This window comes from Lissotriton vulgaris, chromosome 5 (genome assembly GCF_964263255.1).
Source record: "Lissotriton vulgaris chromosome 5, aLisVul1.2, whole genome shotgun sequence".
Lineage (NCBI taxonomy): Eukaryota > Metazoa > Chordata > Amphibia > Caudata > Salamandridae > Lissotriton > Lissotriton vulgaris.
In genome coordinates this window covers 1015489803-1015506414 of record NC_141693.1, presented here as the reverse complement: position 1 = coordinate 1015506414, position 16612 = coordinate 1015489803, and the positions used below count along the sequence as shown (strand labels likewise).

General features: G+C 40.8%; 1 long non-coding RNA gene across 1 annotated transcript in view; it reads right to left on the bottom strand.

The window, feature by feature from the left end:
* Positions 1-12402: 12402 nt before the first annotated feature.
* LOC147711915 (uncharacterized) overlaps positions 12403-16612 on the bottom strand; it is a 48234-nt gene continuing 44024 nt past the window's right edge. The window contains exon 3 of the long non-coding RNA XR_015295725.1: positions 12403-12549. This is a non-coding gene — a long non-coding RNA (uncharacterized LOC147711915). The remainder of the gene's footprint in view (positions 12550-16612) is intronic.

Below are 16612 nucleotides of genomic sequence, written 5' to 3'. Positions count from 1 at the left end.
TATTGGCAAAACTGGGTGAACTTCTTGGTATTTATCTATCCCCTATCGAAAGCAGGCTCACCCGGATAGAAAAGCATCTAGCAGAACTAACCAGGCCAATTAAGAGCTTAGCTAAAGTAACCGTTGCAAATGATACAAGTCAACCTACTCCTAATAAAGCAGCAGGTCCTGATTTGAATGTCACTCAGGTATTATCTACAAAAACAGTTATTCTACCTAAACCTCCCCTGGCACCACTGAAGGGGATAAGTGTCAGTCAACCAACAGCAAGATGTAACAAGGCAGCCCCTGTAATAAGGAAGGATAATATCTCAAAACATGTAAATGTCCCTACGGTGGGCCAGCCCCCAAACTCTGGAGGTGGTTCCATCCAGGCCCAACCACCACAAAAAACATCTAGACATGCTCCTTCCCGCATTAATTTACCACCAGAATGCGGGGCTTATGTCCTCGTTTTAGTTAATGTATCCAAACTAAGGAAGGACCAAGAAGAAACTCCCACATCTCTTAAAAATAAAACCCTACATTGGTTAATTGCAAATTGCAACTTCCCAATAGAAGGTGTAAGAGAAATTATTAATACTCAGCGGGTGGGCTGGATAGGCCCACTCAGGAAAAAGTTTGAGGGTGACTGTGTTATAATCAATTTTAAAAAACCACAGTGGGCAGAGAAAACACTAGCAAGCGCCCCATCACCCTCAAACCGGGAATTCAACACTACACTCCTTCCTTTAGGGTACTTCTATAGACACTTGATACCCCAGAACCAAGTCATGGAGAGCAATCCCATTACCACCTTTCAAGATTTGAATTTTGGTGCAAGATTCAAATCGCCGCTCTTCTTACAAAATCAGGACTCTGGTCCATTGAATGGCCATAACAATTGGCGGAACCAAATGCCAAACCAGATGCCAATGTTAGTATCCCCTAGTTACCCTCCGCACCATTTTCAATTCCCAAACATGCAGCAAGTTAACTATTATAGAGATAGATCCTACCCTGCCTCTGACCTTCATTCATTCCAACCATCATGCGAAGCGAGGTCAACATTTAACATCCCTACTTATAATCGTTTTGACTATTTCTCCAACATAGATGAGCAGGACTGACTGAATATAATGCCAACAAAAGATACCGATAGCCTAACTACAGTTAATATACTAGAGGTTCCGGTTGTACATGCTCAGGCTATGGTTGATATTGAAGAAACACTGGAACTAATGACTGTTGACGACAATCAACCCGCAGCTGTTCATATTATTTCTGAAAGAGTAGGGAGTAGTTGTATCAGGGTTAGGCCAGGTAACCATCGCAACACTCATGGGCTGACAATCTTAAGTTGGAATGTTGCAGGATTAGAATCCAAACTATCGGACCCTGCATGGATTAAGATAATTAATGATGCGGACGTTCTTATGTTTCAGGAAACATGGGCTGTTGGTAATCTGTATATTGAGGGCTATCACTGCTTTAGTTTAACATCGCCAAAACCATGTTTTGGCCGAGCGGTGGGTGGTCTTTTCATCGGGATCAAGATTCTTGCAGGTGGCACCATTGAAAACCTGCAATACGATGGTCCGGTTAACCCCAACATCCAGATTCTTGAGTATAAGTTGAAGTCAAAGACCACAATTTATTTAATACATTTTTATAATAATGACTTTTACCACGTACCGAACAAGAACTTTTTGGCATTATCTAAAGTTTTAAGAAATTTGGAATGTTCCCTTGCAGTAGACAAAAAGTCATGTATATTAATTGGGGGTGATTTCAACGCAAAATTAGCAGTGAGTGCTGGATCTGTTAATCAAACTTATTTTGACCCGGCAGAGCGTAGGGGTTTTGAACTATCCAAACTACTCACTGAATTTGATTTAGATGATGCTTTGAGTGTAGGACATAAATATGATTCCCATCATGTTCCTACATATATTGGTGGGTACAGTAGTTCGACAATTGATTATGTTTTTATGTCACCACTGCTAATAGATTGTATAGTGGAAACTTCTGTTTTACAAACACCCCTTAGCGATCACAATCCACTGGTTGTAATTTTGGATCTTGCTCCAAGTCCGATTTTTGAAAATTTAAATGGTGCAAGGGACATTACCCCATCAATTGATGGCCTGCGGTTAAAATGGAGGGGAGTGAATTGTGAGGCTATTTTAACAAATGTACAACTGCTATATCCACAGTTGATTGACTCTTGTAAAGTTTTAAGTAATAACTATGATCAACTAATTGCTGATTTTGAAACCTTGTGTTCAGCCATCAAAACCCTTTTGTCTGTTCCACTACCTACAGAAGGTAAAGAGCCAAGGTGGTTCGATTCGGCATGTTCCCTGGCAAATAGAGAATTAAGAAAGGCTCTCTCTATGAAACCTAGGTGTAAAACAACCGTCCAGTTAGCTAGGAAACAGTACAAAGCTAAAATATCAGAACGGAAGGCCAATTTACTTTCCGACCAATGGGACTCTTTGGTAATCAGCGCAAACTTGGGTGGTAGCGGCCCATTCTGGTCAGCTGTTAGAAAAACACGGGAAATGGGAAAGAAACTTACCCAAATCAGTTGTAACATAACAAGTGCTGCTTGGGAGACCCATTTTTCTAACATCTATGCAGCCCTAAAGAGAAGTATTCTCCACCTATTCCTGACCAAACAGGTGGTCTATTAATTTTAGAGCACGAAGTTAGAACAGCCATAAAAGAGAGCCAGGGAAATAAAGCACCTGGACCAGATGGTCTCCCTATTGACATCATTAAATATGATGTTGATTTGTGGACACCCATATTCCTCAATGTTTTTAATAGTTTACCAGTAACAGCCATGCCAACTACTTGGGCGACCAGTATTATTGTCCCTATTTACAAAAAGGGAGATAGGTCTGATCCAGCGAACTATCGCCCTATCTCCCTTTTGGACAATACTTTGAAAGTATTGGGTCGTATAATCTTTCATAGAATACTGGACTGGGCGAATGACACTGACTTTTTAGATCCATGTCAGATGGGGTTCCGTAGTGGGGTAGGAACAGTGGAGCAATGCCTAAACTTAAAACTGATAATTGACAAATATAGTGTTGCCCGCTCCTCCCCCACTTACCTTGCATTTATGGACCTCTCGTCCGCCTTTGATCTTGTTAATAGATCAAAGCTTTGGTCCATTCTCTCAACTAATGGTCTTGATGAGACTCTGGTAAATTTCTTAGCCTATCTCCATACGGACCTGAGAGCACGGGTACGTATCGGGATGGGCGGAGAGGTATCAGGAGCCATTGAGATAGGAAGGGGGGTGAGACAGGGGTGCGTTTTAGCACCCCTGTTGTTCATCATCTACATTAATGGCTTATCCACTTGTTTGAATAAAGTTACCACAGATGTCCCATTTATTTTAGGGAAACCACTTCCAGTGCTTTTATATGCAGACGATGCGGTGCTAATGGCCCGCACTCCAAATGCCCTTCGTCTGCTTGAACGTAGTTTTGTTAAGTTCATGGAGGATCTGGATTTAAAGGTTAATTTTAAAAAATCTTTTATCATGTCCTGTGGCCCTGGCAAAAAGAAACTTAATACTATACAGTTAGGCACAGATAAATTGATATCTGTCCCTAAATTCCCATATTTAGGGCTGGTTTTCGCTGCGAACGGCTCGTGGAGTGGGCATATGGCCCACGCCACGAGCAAGTTCTCGAAAGCCAACAACTCTGTTTTAAGTCTCCCTCGCCCAAAGAAAATAGGTGCCACTAGGGCTATTTTAAAGATTTTTAAATTACAGTGTGCACCTGTTGCCACGTATGGAGCAGAGGTATGGGGATCAAGAAACAGTCCATGCATTCAAAGTGAGGAGAATCGCTTTTGTAGGAAAGTGCTGGGTGTACCAATCTCCTCATCAACCTTCATCTGTCATAATGAATTAAACACTCCATATATTAGTGATTTTATTAGAGCAAGACCGGCACTCTTCTGGATCAGAATCTGGCAGAATGAAGCCGCTGCTCTTACTCAGAATATTATAAAGGATTGTCTAAATAGCGACCATGGAATGAGAATTCCATGGTTGTCTGAAGTTTTAAAATCTTTGAATGAAGTTGGTAGAGGAACTTTGTTTAATGATCCCACAACTATAGAATTGCAGGACAAAGTTCAGGTTAAGAATGCGCTATATGCACTTTACAATAATGAAAGGCTCAGAAGTGAATCACAAAAATCAACTGTAATGAAATATATAGGTAATGGATTGTGTGGACCGACCTTACCGCCCTATCTCTCGCTGCCTATGACTAGCTGGGAGAGATCATTGTTGTTTCGTTTAAGGGCAGGAACAGTAAAATTTATGTTGTCATTTCCACTAGGACATTGTCATAGTGTTGACTCTACCTTATGTCCCTGTGATGGCGTGAGCATTCAGGATGATTTGCACTTTTTATTTTTCTGCAAATTTTATTCTGTGTATATCAAATGGTTTTTAACTCCGTATTTTAAAAAATCCAGACCACTGACACTCCAAGACTCATATAACATGTTAATCGCCTTGGATAGTGATGAACTGACTTTTCGTGTCAGCTCTTTTTTAAGACTGGCCATACGAGCACGCAAAATGATGGAAAACCCATGAGCATGATAAATCAGCTTTGTTAGTATTATCATGGAAATTAGCATATTGTTCTTAAAAATATATATATTGTATTGTCACTGCATAAAAAGGTATGTCACATGTATATTGATTTTTAATTACTATTTGTATGTTTAATTACTTTATGGTTGTTGATGATATATGTTCGGTACTTTTATGAATTTTAAGGAATTCGAATAAAGGTCTTTTGAACTTGAACTTTGAACTTGAACTTGAAAAAACCCTTCATTGGTTGCCAATCAGGTTGAGAGGACAATACAAATGTTGTTCCTCACACACAAAAGCATCCATGCTATGGGCCCTGGTTATCTAGGAAAGAAACTGAAAAAATACCAGCCCACTAGAACTCTGAGATCTAGTTCTAAATTTCTTTTAACTCCTCTGCGGGTGTGCACTGTGCGAATCGGCAGCCACTCTTTTTCCTATCTTGCCCCCTATTTCTGGAATAAGCTTCCGACATACATCTCGTATACTCCAGATAACTTGCATTTTCGCAGAGAACTAAAAACATTGCTGTTTCCCTAATGATGTGTTATAGATCCTGGTGTGTCAATCTGTCTGCAAGCGCCCTGAGACCTAAAGGTGATATGTGCGCTTTACAAGACTCTTTGACTTTGACTTTGCTGAGCCCAGCTGGCACCATACCTGGGAGGGCCAGCCATTCCCAATGGGGTTGCAAATTGCGAGTGCCTCATTATTATTCATGAGGCATGCAATTTGCGACCATATTGGGAATCACAAACAGTGTCTGAGACAATGTTGTGCATTGTGATTTGCGACTCGCAATATGTTGCAGTTTGCAACTCGAGAATCACAATGGTTCTACATCTGGCCCTAAATATGCAGAATGGCATAGTTATATATACCAGGTTACTGCAAGAAAATGAACAACCCACAAGTCAATTGCAAGCAGGACTTGTGAATCAGAGGTTTGCCAACAGTACAACACTGCTGCCCAAACTAGAGCATGATGCACAAGTACCCTTACCGGATCGAAAAAAATACTTGGACCTCCTCAGCAGCACTGCATACACAGAATAATTGGCCACATGGAATGCTGAAGCGCCTTTGTAGGCAGGCTGTACCCACACACGCACATGTGTGTGCGCCAGCAACTGCAAAGAGTCATGCCAGTGTTCATATCATTCATGGGGCTTTCACCGGGAGGCCTGTGGCAATAATACCGCAACTTTATAGCCTATTAAATCAAACACAATAGGTTTTCGTACAACTAATATTTTGAACTCACATATTTGAAAGTGCTTTCATATGTGATAATGAAGAAAAAGAGTTTTGGGGAAACTACATATTTGCTTAAGATCACACAATTTAAGCAGCTAAGTAACGATTTATCTAGGTTTTTTGGGGTTTCACTTTGTACAAACCAGCCAGTAAATGGGTATCTACTTGTCTTTCTTTATGTATAAGGGGAACTTGACACAAATGTATTGGAGCACTTTAGACTTTACATGAGAACTAGTTGTGCTACACAAGATTGTCATTCATTGAGGGGCGAGGCTTAGGCACCACACAAGATGGCCACATAGATGTGAAGCTCACCTCCTTACCGGGACCGCTGATAATTTTTTACATGGTTTGTTAGCCGTACCTACAGAAAAATTGATGTTTTCTCATGGTTAAAGCTTTGTGCTCATACTGGAAAGTTGTCTGCACTGCAATAAATCAATTTACAAAAATAAAGGGATGTCATTTTGTTTTTTACCACTCTGATGGCTTGGATGCAGATAATAATGGCGGTAACCTGGTGCGACTTTCTCTCTGTGAGTCTTTCATTTTCTGCCTGATGCTTGCTTCTTCTGACTTTTTTGATTTTAGACATAAATATCTTGCGCCACTTTTTTATTATGAAACATCCCACTATCTGAGTTACTGAAGTGGCAAGGCTTTTCATATTCCTGTTATGCCTCATTTAACCTTTTCATTACAACCTGCTATCAAAACTCTGGTGACAATTTACATTACTTGGTTATTGACCCCTTTTGCCGCATTCTAATGTAAGGCACTTTTGGATTAATTGACTACGCCATTTTGTAAACTCATGCATAAAATGTATTGTTTTCCTCTATATATTTTTCACAAGTATTTTGGTGGCTACATCCAAAGCATACAATTTGACAATGCTTCTTCTTTACTTTCCCATGAGTCTCTTTTTGGAGTAGAAAGATCAGCATGTACACTTTCAAATCTTAACAACAACACTCAATTCTGCACCACCAACTTTCTTGACTTATTAAATAATTTTCATATGCTATAAACTTTTCTATTATGGGCAGAATTAGGAAGATTGTTTGTTCCAGTAAGAGTCACTCTATTAAAATACAGGATGCAGGTTAGTCTTCTTGAGAAAATGTAATGGAGGGTACAAGTTCCTGTTTTGATATGGTACAATATGGTAATTCTCAATCCATAATCACCAATAATACTCCTTTGAAGCCGCACTCTGTGAATAAAAGCTTCAAGCATGACCCCCTTCTCCACATAAATCCTCTAATATTATATCTTTAGAAACCAAGCTAGAGGAAATTAGAGCCCTACGATGATTTATAGAAGAAACAAATTCAAGGATTCAGACTCTTGATGATAAATGTTTGTCTATGGAGTCTAGGATAACATCAGTGGAGCAGAGGGGCAGTGATCTTCAAGATGAAGCTACTAAAATCTCAATGTTGGAGAAAGACATCATCATCCTTAAAACGCGCTCTGAAGATCTCGAAAACAGAAATAGATGCAGTAACTTATGTATATATGGTCTTCCAGAAGGCATTTAAGGAGAGAATACTGTATCCTTCTTTACCTCTTTTTTACCTAAGCTCCATGATATGCCTTCTTCCATGACTTTAAACATCCAGCACGAACTCTGACTGGATCCTTGCTTATTCTTCTCGTCAGCTCCTGTAAAATCTTGTGGAGTGATTATTTTGTTTTTGGAGTTTATCGATCTCTTGAAAGAGCTAAACACAGCCAAAGCTAGGAAACAACGTATGTGGTCAGGTGTGAACACATATTTCACAAGAGGACTCTTCTTCTACAGCCACAGGTGGAAAGATTTTCTTAATCTTAGTCCGGCATTATATTTTATGGGAGCTTGTTATGACTTATTCCATCCCCACACTTTCAAACTCACTTTCCAGAACAAGACAACTTGATATGATGCTCCAACACAGCTCAGACACTATTCAATCTCATTCAACTGACTCTATAGATGTAGTGGGTCCTTCTTCTTGCTGAGATCTTTAGTATTGTTTTATTGCAGTTCAAACCAGTTTTATTCTTCCAGAGGTTATCTCTTAGTGGATGTTTGTCTTGTAGTTCAATATCTTTTTTTTCCTTTCTTCATATTCTTTTGCAGGTGATCAAGAATTGTTCTGTTCTTGTTTCCATTTTTATATATCATCCCGCTGTGGTGCATTGCCCCTTGGTCGGTCGTGCCATCTTCATATGCGCCTCACCATCCTATTTTCCTTCTTGCCTTTTAACAAGGTATGCATTTTTGACATGCACTGTCTTCTATTGTTCTATGTTCTTATTTTTGTTTATTTCCCTTTTTTGTTCTATTTTCTTCATTTTTTTCTCATTCCATGCCGTCTCCTCCCTTATATTTTATATCTCTTATGTTGTTATGTTTGACCGATTACTTTTATATACATTGATTGTTGATCACATTCAGAGTTATTTCATGGAATGTGAAAGGATTTGTTAAACCAATAAAAAGGCAGAAAAGTTTATCGCATTTGGCTTCATATAATCCAGATTTTCTTATACTAGGTGGTGACTGTAACCAAATTGTTGATCCTTTTTTAGTTCGACAATCTCAAGTTCGAATTGTTCCTCCACAAAACACACAAGCAATTTAAATCCACTATTTCCCAATGTCATCTTACAGACGCTTGGAGACAGTGCAATCCTTCCATAAAATACTCATACACAATTAGACCATATTTTTGTGAGCAAGCCCCTTTCACAAAACCTTCCTCTATTGAACCTATTGTTATTTCTGATCATGCCCCAGTAGTTGCTGATCTGGTCTTATTTCCAGCACATCCCAAATCAGGTAGGTGGAAGTTTAATAATAGTCTTTTAGAGGATCCTGTTTTTTGTACATCTAACAGTTCCTTTGCGGATTAATGTTTCGGCCTTAATGAGAAATCAGAAGGATCTCCCTAATTACTATAGGACACCTGTAAGGCTGCTGCTCAAGCTTTTTTTGTAATTCCTTTTATTAGTGCAAGAGGCAGGTACATCAACAGTTTTGCAATACATTCCTTAAGGTAAGACATTGCAGGCAGAAATCGAGAAATAAACATAACTATGAGCAGTAGTTTGGTTTTAAACCTATTATTTTCAGCTCTTGACATTCACAAGCTTGGGATGTGGTTAGAGGTGGTGTGCGTATATTGCCCCTGGAGGAGTTCCATTTGCACAAGGGTTTATTGTTGATTTTGTTTAAAAAAAGAAGAAACAACTTGCCAAACAACATAAGCCCCTATTATCTAATATTAAACATCTAGAATGCCAATTCTATACTTCCCCTTCAGATTCTAACTTACATGAACCGGTTCATGTCAAATTTCAGTTTGCTAAAATGACATCTGATAATGCAGTCTCCATACTACTTAGGAATAGTGCTCGTTCCTATGGAGGACATAAGAATGTAGGAACATTTCTAGCTAATTAGTAAAAAAACCACAAACGACGCACCATAATAGACTCTATCCAACCTTCTAATGGGAAACAGTTGTCAAAGGATCAAGCTATTTTAGAGGAGTCAAGTTCCATCAAAACCTATTTACTCCAGAAACTCCTGGTCACCCTTCTCTTACTGATGCATTTGTTAAGGATACCAACCCTCCTATCCATGATGATATCAATTGTTCATCCCTTGAAGGTGTTTTAATGTTTTCAGAAGTTCTTAAAGCTGCACAAAAAAAATGTACAACTCCAGGACCAGATGGATTTACAGTTGAATTTTATTCACATTTCTTGAATATTCTGCTTCCGAATCTCTTATAGCTCTTTCAGTTCATTTCTTCTTCTCAGGAAGCTATGATATGTTTTATTCATAAGGTTGGTTGAGATCCTACACAATGCAAAAAGTAGCAACCTACTTCCCTTGTAAATGTAGATTATAAAATATTTGGCAAGTTAACATAATTTGTTAGGCAAGGAGCGATCTTGCTTTATTAAGGGTAGACTGGCCTCTGATTATTCTAGATTATTTTTGAATGTATTAAATAATGACTTGTCTCTCTCTTACCCATTGGTTGCTGTTGCTATTGATGCAGAGAAAGCTTACATTAGAGTTGATTGGTCCTTTTTACTTAAGTCTTTTTCCCTGCATGGTTTTGGCCCTAATATTATTTCGCTTATCTCTTTGTTACATAAGGCACCACAGCCTCTGTATGGGTTAATGGGTGGCCTTCCCAATATTTTTCTTTACATGGAGCGGTTCAACAGGGTTGCCCTTTGTCTGCACTCTTTTTTGTTTTAGCCCCTGAACCCTTTTTGTCCAAAATTCTTGATAATAAGTTAATAACAGAATTTCAGTGTGGAGATAAACACTTGAAATTTTCAGCATACACTGATGGCATTCTTCTTTTCTTATGCAATCCTAAACATACCATCCCTGTCTTTCTTTAGTATCGAGCTATAAAATAATTTGAGATAAAACGGAAGTCTTCCCCATTCCCGTATTTTGCCATAAACACTGCTTTGATTCTACTGGTTTCCATTGGAATACTTCTAAAATTTAATATTTAGGTATTTGGTTCATTAATTCTATTAAAGAATCGGCTTTATCAATATTAAAGAAGAAATAAATAGAATTGATAAGGTGGTCTCTTCCTGGAATCCTATATGTCTTTCATGGTAGGGCCAACATTAAGTTGATGATCCTGATTTCTGATTTTTATCTGGCATACATTTGTAATCCTCTTCGCTGGTAGCCCCCCCGTGCTAAGCCTTTTTTTTACTATTAGGGTAGTTCACGCGTAGACCCCTGTAACCTTTTGCCCACATATGGTATCCACGTCAAATTTGCTGCCTTTCCTTCCAACATTGTGAGAATTTAAAAGGTTCCCAGGGTTTGTGGATTCCCCTGGAGAGGACAGAGAACCTGGGCTTCTATGAAAATTCAAAAGGGCATATTATCAAGCCCATTATCGCCGCTTTAGCGGCAGTTTCCTGCCAATAAAAGTGGCGATAATGTATCGCCCTTTCTTGATAATATGCCCCATAGAGTTTAGAAGCTGTAGTTATTTGCACATCCCCCAAATCGTTTGTACCCATATTAGCATATGAATTAGAGGATATCTTTTACTTATTGCCTTACATTTGGAAGGCAGCAATCATAGAAAATCAATTGGTAATAACACTTGTTCTACAATTCTGTGTTCACCTAAGTCTCCCAATAAAAAATGGTACCTCACTTTTGTCTGTAGGCCTAGTGCCCGCGAGAGAAAACGGCCTAAACGCAACTTGGGCATATCACATTTTTCCAGTGAAAACGTACCCTTTTTTTGTAATGTGTCTAGCTGTGGATGTTGAACCTTCGCTCAACCAGGTACTAGGGAAACGTAGCAAACCTGTACATTTTTTAAAACTAGACAACAAGAGGAATGCAGGATGGAGTGACGTGTGTGGTTCTCACCAGGTTCTGTTACCCAGAATTCCTTGCAAACCTCAAACTTTGTAAAAAAACAAACACATTTTCCTCAATTTTCTGTGATGGAAAGTTCTGTAATCCGTGGGGAGTCACAAACTTCCACCCACCCAGCATTCCCCTAAGTCTCCCGATAAAAATGGTTCCTCACTTGTATGGGTCGGCCTAGTGCCCATGACAGGAAACACCCCAAAATGTACTGGGGACACCTCAAAATGATCGATCGCATAACTATCTGATTTTGCAAGGGAGTCATCTGCGTTTTTGGTCCCGGGCTTCGCGGCCATCTAGGGAAACCTACCAAATCCAAATCTAGTTTTCAGAAATGGCTGGGTTTGGTAGCTCTCCGTAGATGGCCGCTGAGCCCGGGACCAAAAACACAAGTGACTCCCTTGCAAAATCAGGTTGTTTTGCGATTGATAATTTTAAAGTCTCCACAGTACGTTCTGGGCCATTTCCTGTTGCGGGCACTATGCCTACCCACACAAGTAAGGTACCATTTTTATCAGGAGACCTAGGGGAATTCTGGGTGGTAGCAAATGTGTTGCAGCCCAGTGATCCCACAACTTTCCCCCACAGAAAAGTGAGGAAAATTTGATTTTGTTTTTAGCTAAATTTGGTGTTTACAGTGGATTCTGGGTAGATAAATGTTGGGAGATTCTCGCAAGTCGCACCTCCCTAGACTCCCCTGGGTATCGAGTTTTCAGAACAGTCTGGGTTTGGTAGGTTTTCCTTGATGCCCGCCGAGCCCAAGACCAAAAACCCAGGTGACCCCTTTGCAAAACCAGGTTGTTTTATGCTAAATAGCGGTGCACCTTTGGTCCTGATCTTGGCATTCATATTGGGAAACCTACCAAACCCAGAAATTCTGAAAACTAGACATCCAGGGAAGTACAGGGAGATCTAGCTTGTGTGGATCACCCTACATTTTCTTACCCAGAATTGCGATTCTCCTATTAACATGACGAGAGAATCTGGATTTCATTAAAGACACGGAGGCTAACATTATGCATAAATCTTTTAATGCAGCTCACAAACACAGCCGCTTACGTCACAAAGGTAAGAATAAGAATTAGGTGACATCATAGTATCCATAAAGGCCAGGTGCCAAGGGAGATCAGCCTCTTTTAAATGCCTCGAGTGACAGGAGAAGTTGAAACAGAAGAATAAAGCTTGAACTTGAATGAAGAATTGTAGACCATCTTGAATTCCAAGTAGGTTCGTCAATTAGAATTGTCTGAAATTGAAAAACAAAGTAAATCAATGAAAAGAACAGAAAAGGTCTTCATAAGAGGCATGAAGAAAACAACAGAGCAAGAAAGCATCCAAAAAAAATTGTAAACCAGATTAAATAATAATTCACAATTACCCTCAGGGAGGGACGGGAGGGATAATGTTAGCCTCCGTGTCTTTAATGAAATCCAGATTCTCTCGTCATGTTAATAGGAGAATCGCAATTTCATTACAAGACAGGAGGCTACATTATGCATGTTGGTAGCCTTGAATAACTGCATCAGAAACATGTTCAATTGGTTTACAATAATGATGTGCAAAAGTATAGGCATTAGACCAATCAGCAGACTTAAGGATAGTATCCAACTTACCACCAGACCAGAATGACTTGCTGGCCATAGCACTCCTGAGAGAGTGAGCTTGGAACTTAGACAGATCAATACCAGCAAGGTTCATAGCAATTTTAACCCACCTAGCGATAGAACAGCATGAGATGGGTTTAAAGGGGCTAACGTAAGAAACTAAAAGTTGATTTGCATCAGGAGGACGAAGATTAGACATTCTGGAATCATATTCCTTCATGCAATCAACAACACATAGTTTTGGATGAGAATCAAAACGAGGGTAAAAGATAGAATCAGACATGGTTTTAGTTCTTCTAAATATTTCAAATTTAACACCAAACATGTCATAACATCTATTAGAGATGTCCAGAGCTTTGACATCAGAAACTCTGCGACAAGAAACTAGGCATAGAAGAGAGGCAAGCTTAATTGAGAGACATTTCCTGTTAAGGAGAGAATTGTTAGGCCATGAACAAAAAAGATCAAGCAAAAGTCTAACATCCCAAACAGATTGATATTTAGGGCGAGGAGGCCTTTTAAGTCTAATACTTTTGAGTACTCTACAAATGATAACATTCTTACCTACCGTCTTACCATTGACGAGAGAATGTCCAGCTGAAATTGCAGATCTAAAGCAATTTATTGATCTATAGGAAAGACCATTGTCAAAGAGTTCTACCAAAAAGTTAACTATGTTAACGATAGGAGCCTCCACGGGATCCAAGTTCCTCTCCATGCACCAACGAGACCATTTCTTCCAGATGTTATTATATCTGTAGTGGGTTCCTGGTGCCCATGATTCACCAAGGAGGGTGAGAGCAGATGACGAAAGTCCAGACAATTGGTTAGATTGCCTGACACTTTCCAAGCAAGAAGGTTCAAACTCCCTGAAAGAACTAGGTGGTGATCTTCTCCGTTTGCGTTTAAGAGGAGGCCCTGAGTTGCGGGAATCAGGAAGGGAATGTCGCAAGAAAGTTCCAGAGCTGTGGGGAACCAGGCTTGGGACGGCCAAAAAGGAGTTATCAGGACAAGAGAGGACTGTTCCTGTCTCACTTTTTGAAGAACTCTTTGAATCATTGCGAACGGAGGAAAAGCGTAAGGGTGAAGAGGAGCCCAAGGTTGGAGAAAAGCATTGACAGCCAGAGCACCCGGGTCTGGCATCCAGCTGAAATATTGAGGGAGTTGGGAGGTTAACCGGCTGGCGAAAAGGTCCACGTCGAAAGGACCCCAGAATTGATTCAGGGAATTGAAAATTGACACATCGAGTTTCCAATCGCTGAAATCTTGAAGGAATCTCGAGTTCCAATCTGCTGAGATATTGGATTTTCCTGGGAGATATTCTGCTTTCAAGGCAATCTTGTGCTCCAGACAGAACATCCAGAGTTTCTTGGCCAGGTCTGATAAGTCCGCAGATCTCGTACCACCGAGACGGTTGATATAAGAGACTGCGGAAACATTGTCCATCTTCAGAAGGACAGATCTGCCCTGAAGGGAGTGTCTGAAACTCATAAGAGCATAGAGACCAGCGGTCAATTCTAAAAAGTTTATATGGTGAGTAGACTCTGAATGGGTCCATAGTCCCCCGGTGTCTTGGTCGAGGAGACGTGCTCCCCAACCGTGAAGGCTTGCGTCTGACTCCAAAACAAAGTCTGGGGTCGAGCCAAAGATCGCCCTTCCATTCCATGCGTCCAAATTGTCCAGCCACCAAGAGAGTTCTAATTTCGCTTGTTGATCTAGAGAAACATGGTCCCCGTACCAAAGACCGGACCGAAGAGCATTGGCTTTCACCCTCTGGAGAGCGCGGTAATTCAGTGGACCTGGGAAGATAGCTTGGATCGAAGAAGAAAGTAGACCCAGGAGTCTGGCCAGTTCCCGGAGAGAGAGAGATTGTTGTCTCAGAACAAACCTGATCTCTTTCCGAATTTTGGCAATCTTCTTTTTGGGAAGTAAGAGGAGACAGCTGGAAGTGTCTACAGTGAAACCTAGAAACTCTAGGGATTTTGAGGGGGTCAGAATGGACTTTTCCCTGTTTATAATGAAGCCAAGGTTCTCTATGAGGTCCATGGAGATCTTGAGATCCTCTAAAACTTGAGCGTGAGTTTGAGACATTATAAGGATGTCGTCTAGGTAGATAATTAGTCGAATACCTCTCGCTCTCAGAATGGAAACAATGGTTCTCATGACTTTGGTGAAACACCAAGGGGCGGACGAGAGACCGAAAGGGAGAGCTTGAAATTGATAGAGGTGACCGTCCCAAATGAATTGGAGAAAGGGTTGGTGTTCCTTGGCCATAGGGATGGTAAAATAGGCGTCTTTTAGATCCAATTTGACCAGCCAATCTCCGTGAAGGAGAAGGTCCCTGAGAAGATGGATTCCTTCCATCTTGAAGTGTCGATAAACAAGATATTTGTTTACTTCTCGTAGGTTTATTACAGGTCTCCAACCTTTGTCCTTTTTCTCGACTAGGAAGAGGGTACTTACGAATTTCTTTTGGGACCAAGGTACCTCGATAATGGCACCTTTCTTGAGCATAGAGGAAACCTCCTCTCTGACGATTGTTAGATGTTCTAAAGGAAGGTCTAGAGGTCTGGGAGTAGTGGTCTGGTAAGGAGTATCTACAAAGTCTATCCTGAATCCCTGAACAGTCTCTAGGACCCACGGATCTTGTGTAAATCTTTTCCAAACATGAAAAAAGTGTTTGAGTCTTCCCCCGACCCTGGGAGGTGAGAGAGAAGAAGGGGCACTTACTTTGGGAATTGTTGTTTGATGCTCCACGGGAGGAGAATCCCCTGTAAACCTCAAATTTTGCTAAAATTTCACCCTTTCCTCACATTTTCGTGCTAGAAAGTTGTGGGATCACAGTACCACTCAGCTTTCCCCTTGGTCTCCCAATAAAAATAATACCTTATTTGTGCGGGTGGGCAAAAAGCCTGCGACAGGGAAGGGCCAAAAACCTGTAGAGATTGAGGGGGAACCAAAGAGGATCCAAAAGGGCAGTTTCTTTATGCTTTTTTAGGCTGACTCTGCTTTGGGCACCCTCAAAAGTATAGTATCATTCTGATCGATAAGCCAAGGGGAACACTGTGTGTTAGGAAATTTGTACTGGTGCGGTATTCTTGCAACCTTCCCACAAAAGATATATCACGAAGATATGACTTTTTAGCAAAATTTGAGGTTTTCAGTGGATTCTGGGTAGAAAAAACACTGGGGGGGGTCCACACAAGCCACACCACCAGTCCACGCACACCCAGGCATGGCCGTTGTGCTGGACAAGCGGCAGGGTGGGCGGAGCTGGCAGGGGCGGTGGTGCGGTCACAAGTTTCACACATGAGAAAAATAAAAAATAAAAACGTACCTGCTGCCAGCCGCATCGTGCTCTTCTCTTCATCTTCTCCAAGTGGCAAAGGCTCCTGGAATACCCTGCAGCCAATCCTGAAGCTGCTCTCACACATGAGAGCAGCTTCAGGATTGGCCTGAGCTCCCTTGGTCAGCTCTCCAAGACAGACAGTGAAAGCTGCCTCCAACCCAGCAACACCTGGGTTGGAGCGAGCTTTCACTGCACATGATGATTTTGATGGCCTGAGACGACCAGCCAAACTGTCATGCAGAGGGAAGGAAGTGCATATACCACTCTTCTCAGTCATCCCCCCCAGGCCCCACCCCATGACTGGGCAAGAAAGGAAAAATTAAACAAGTGTTTATCATTGTTTATTTTTCCTTTCC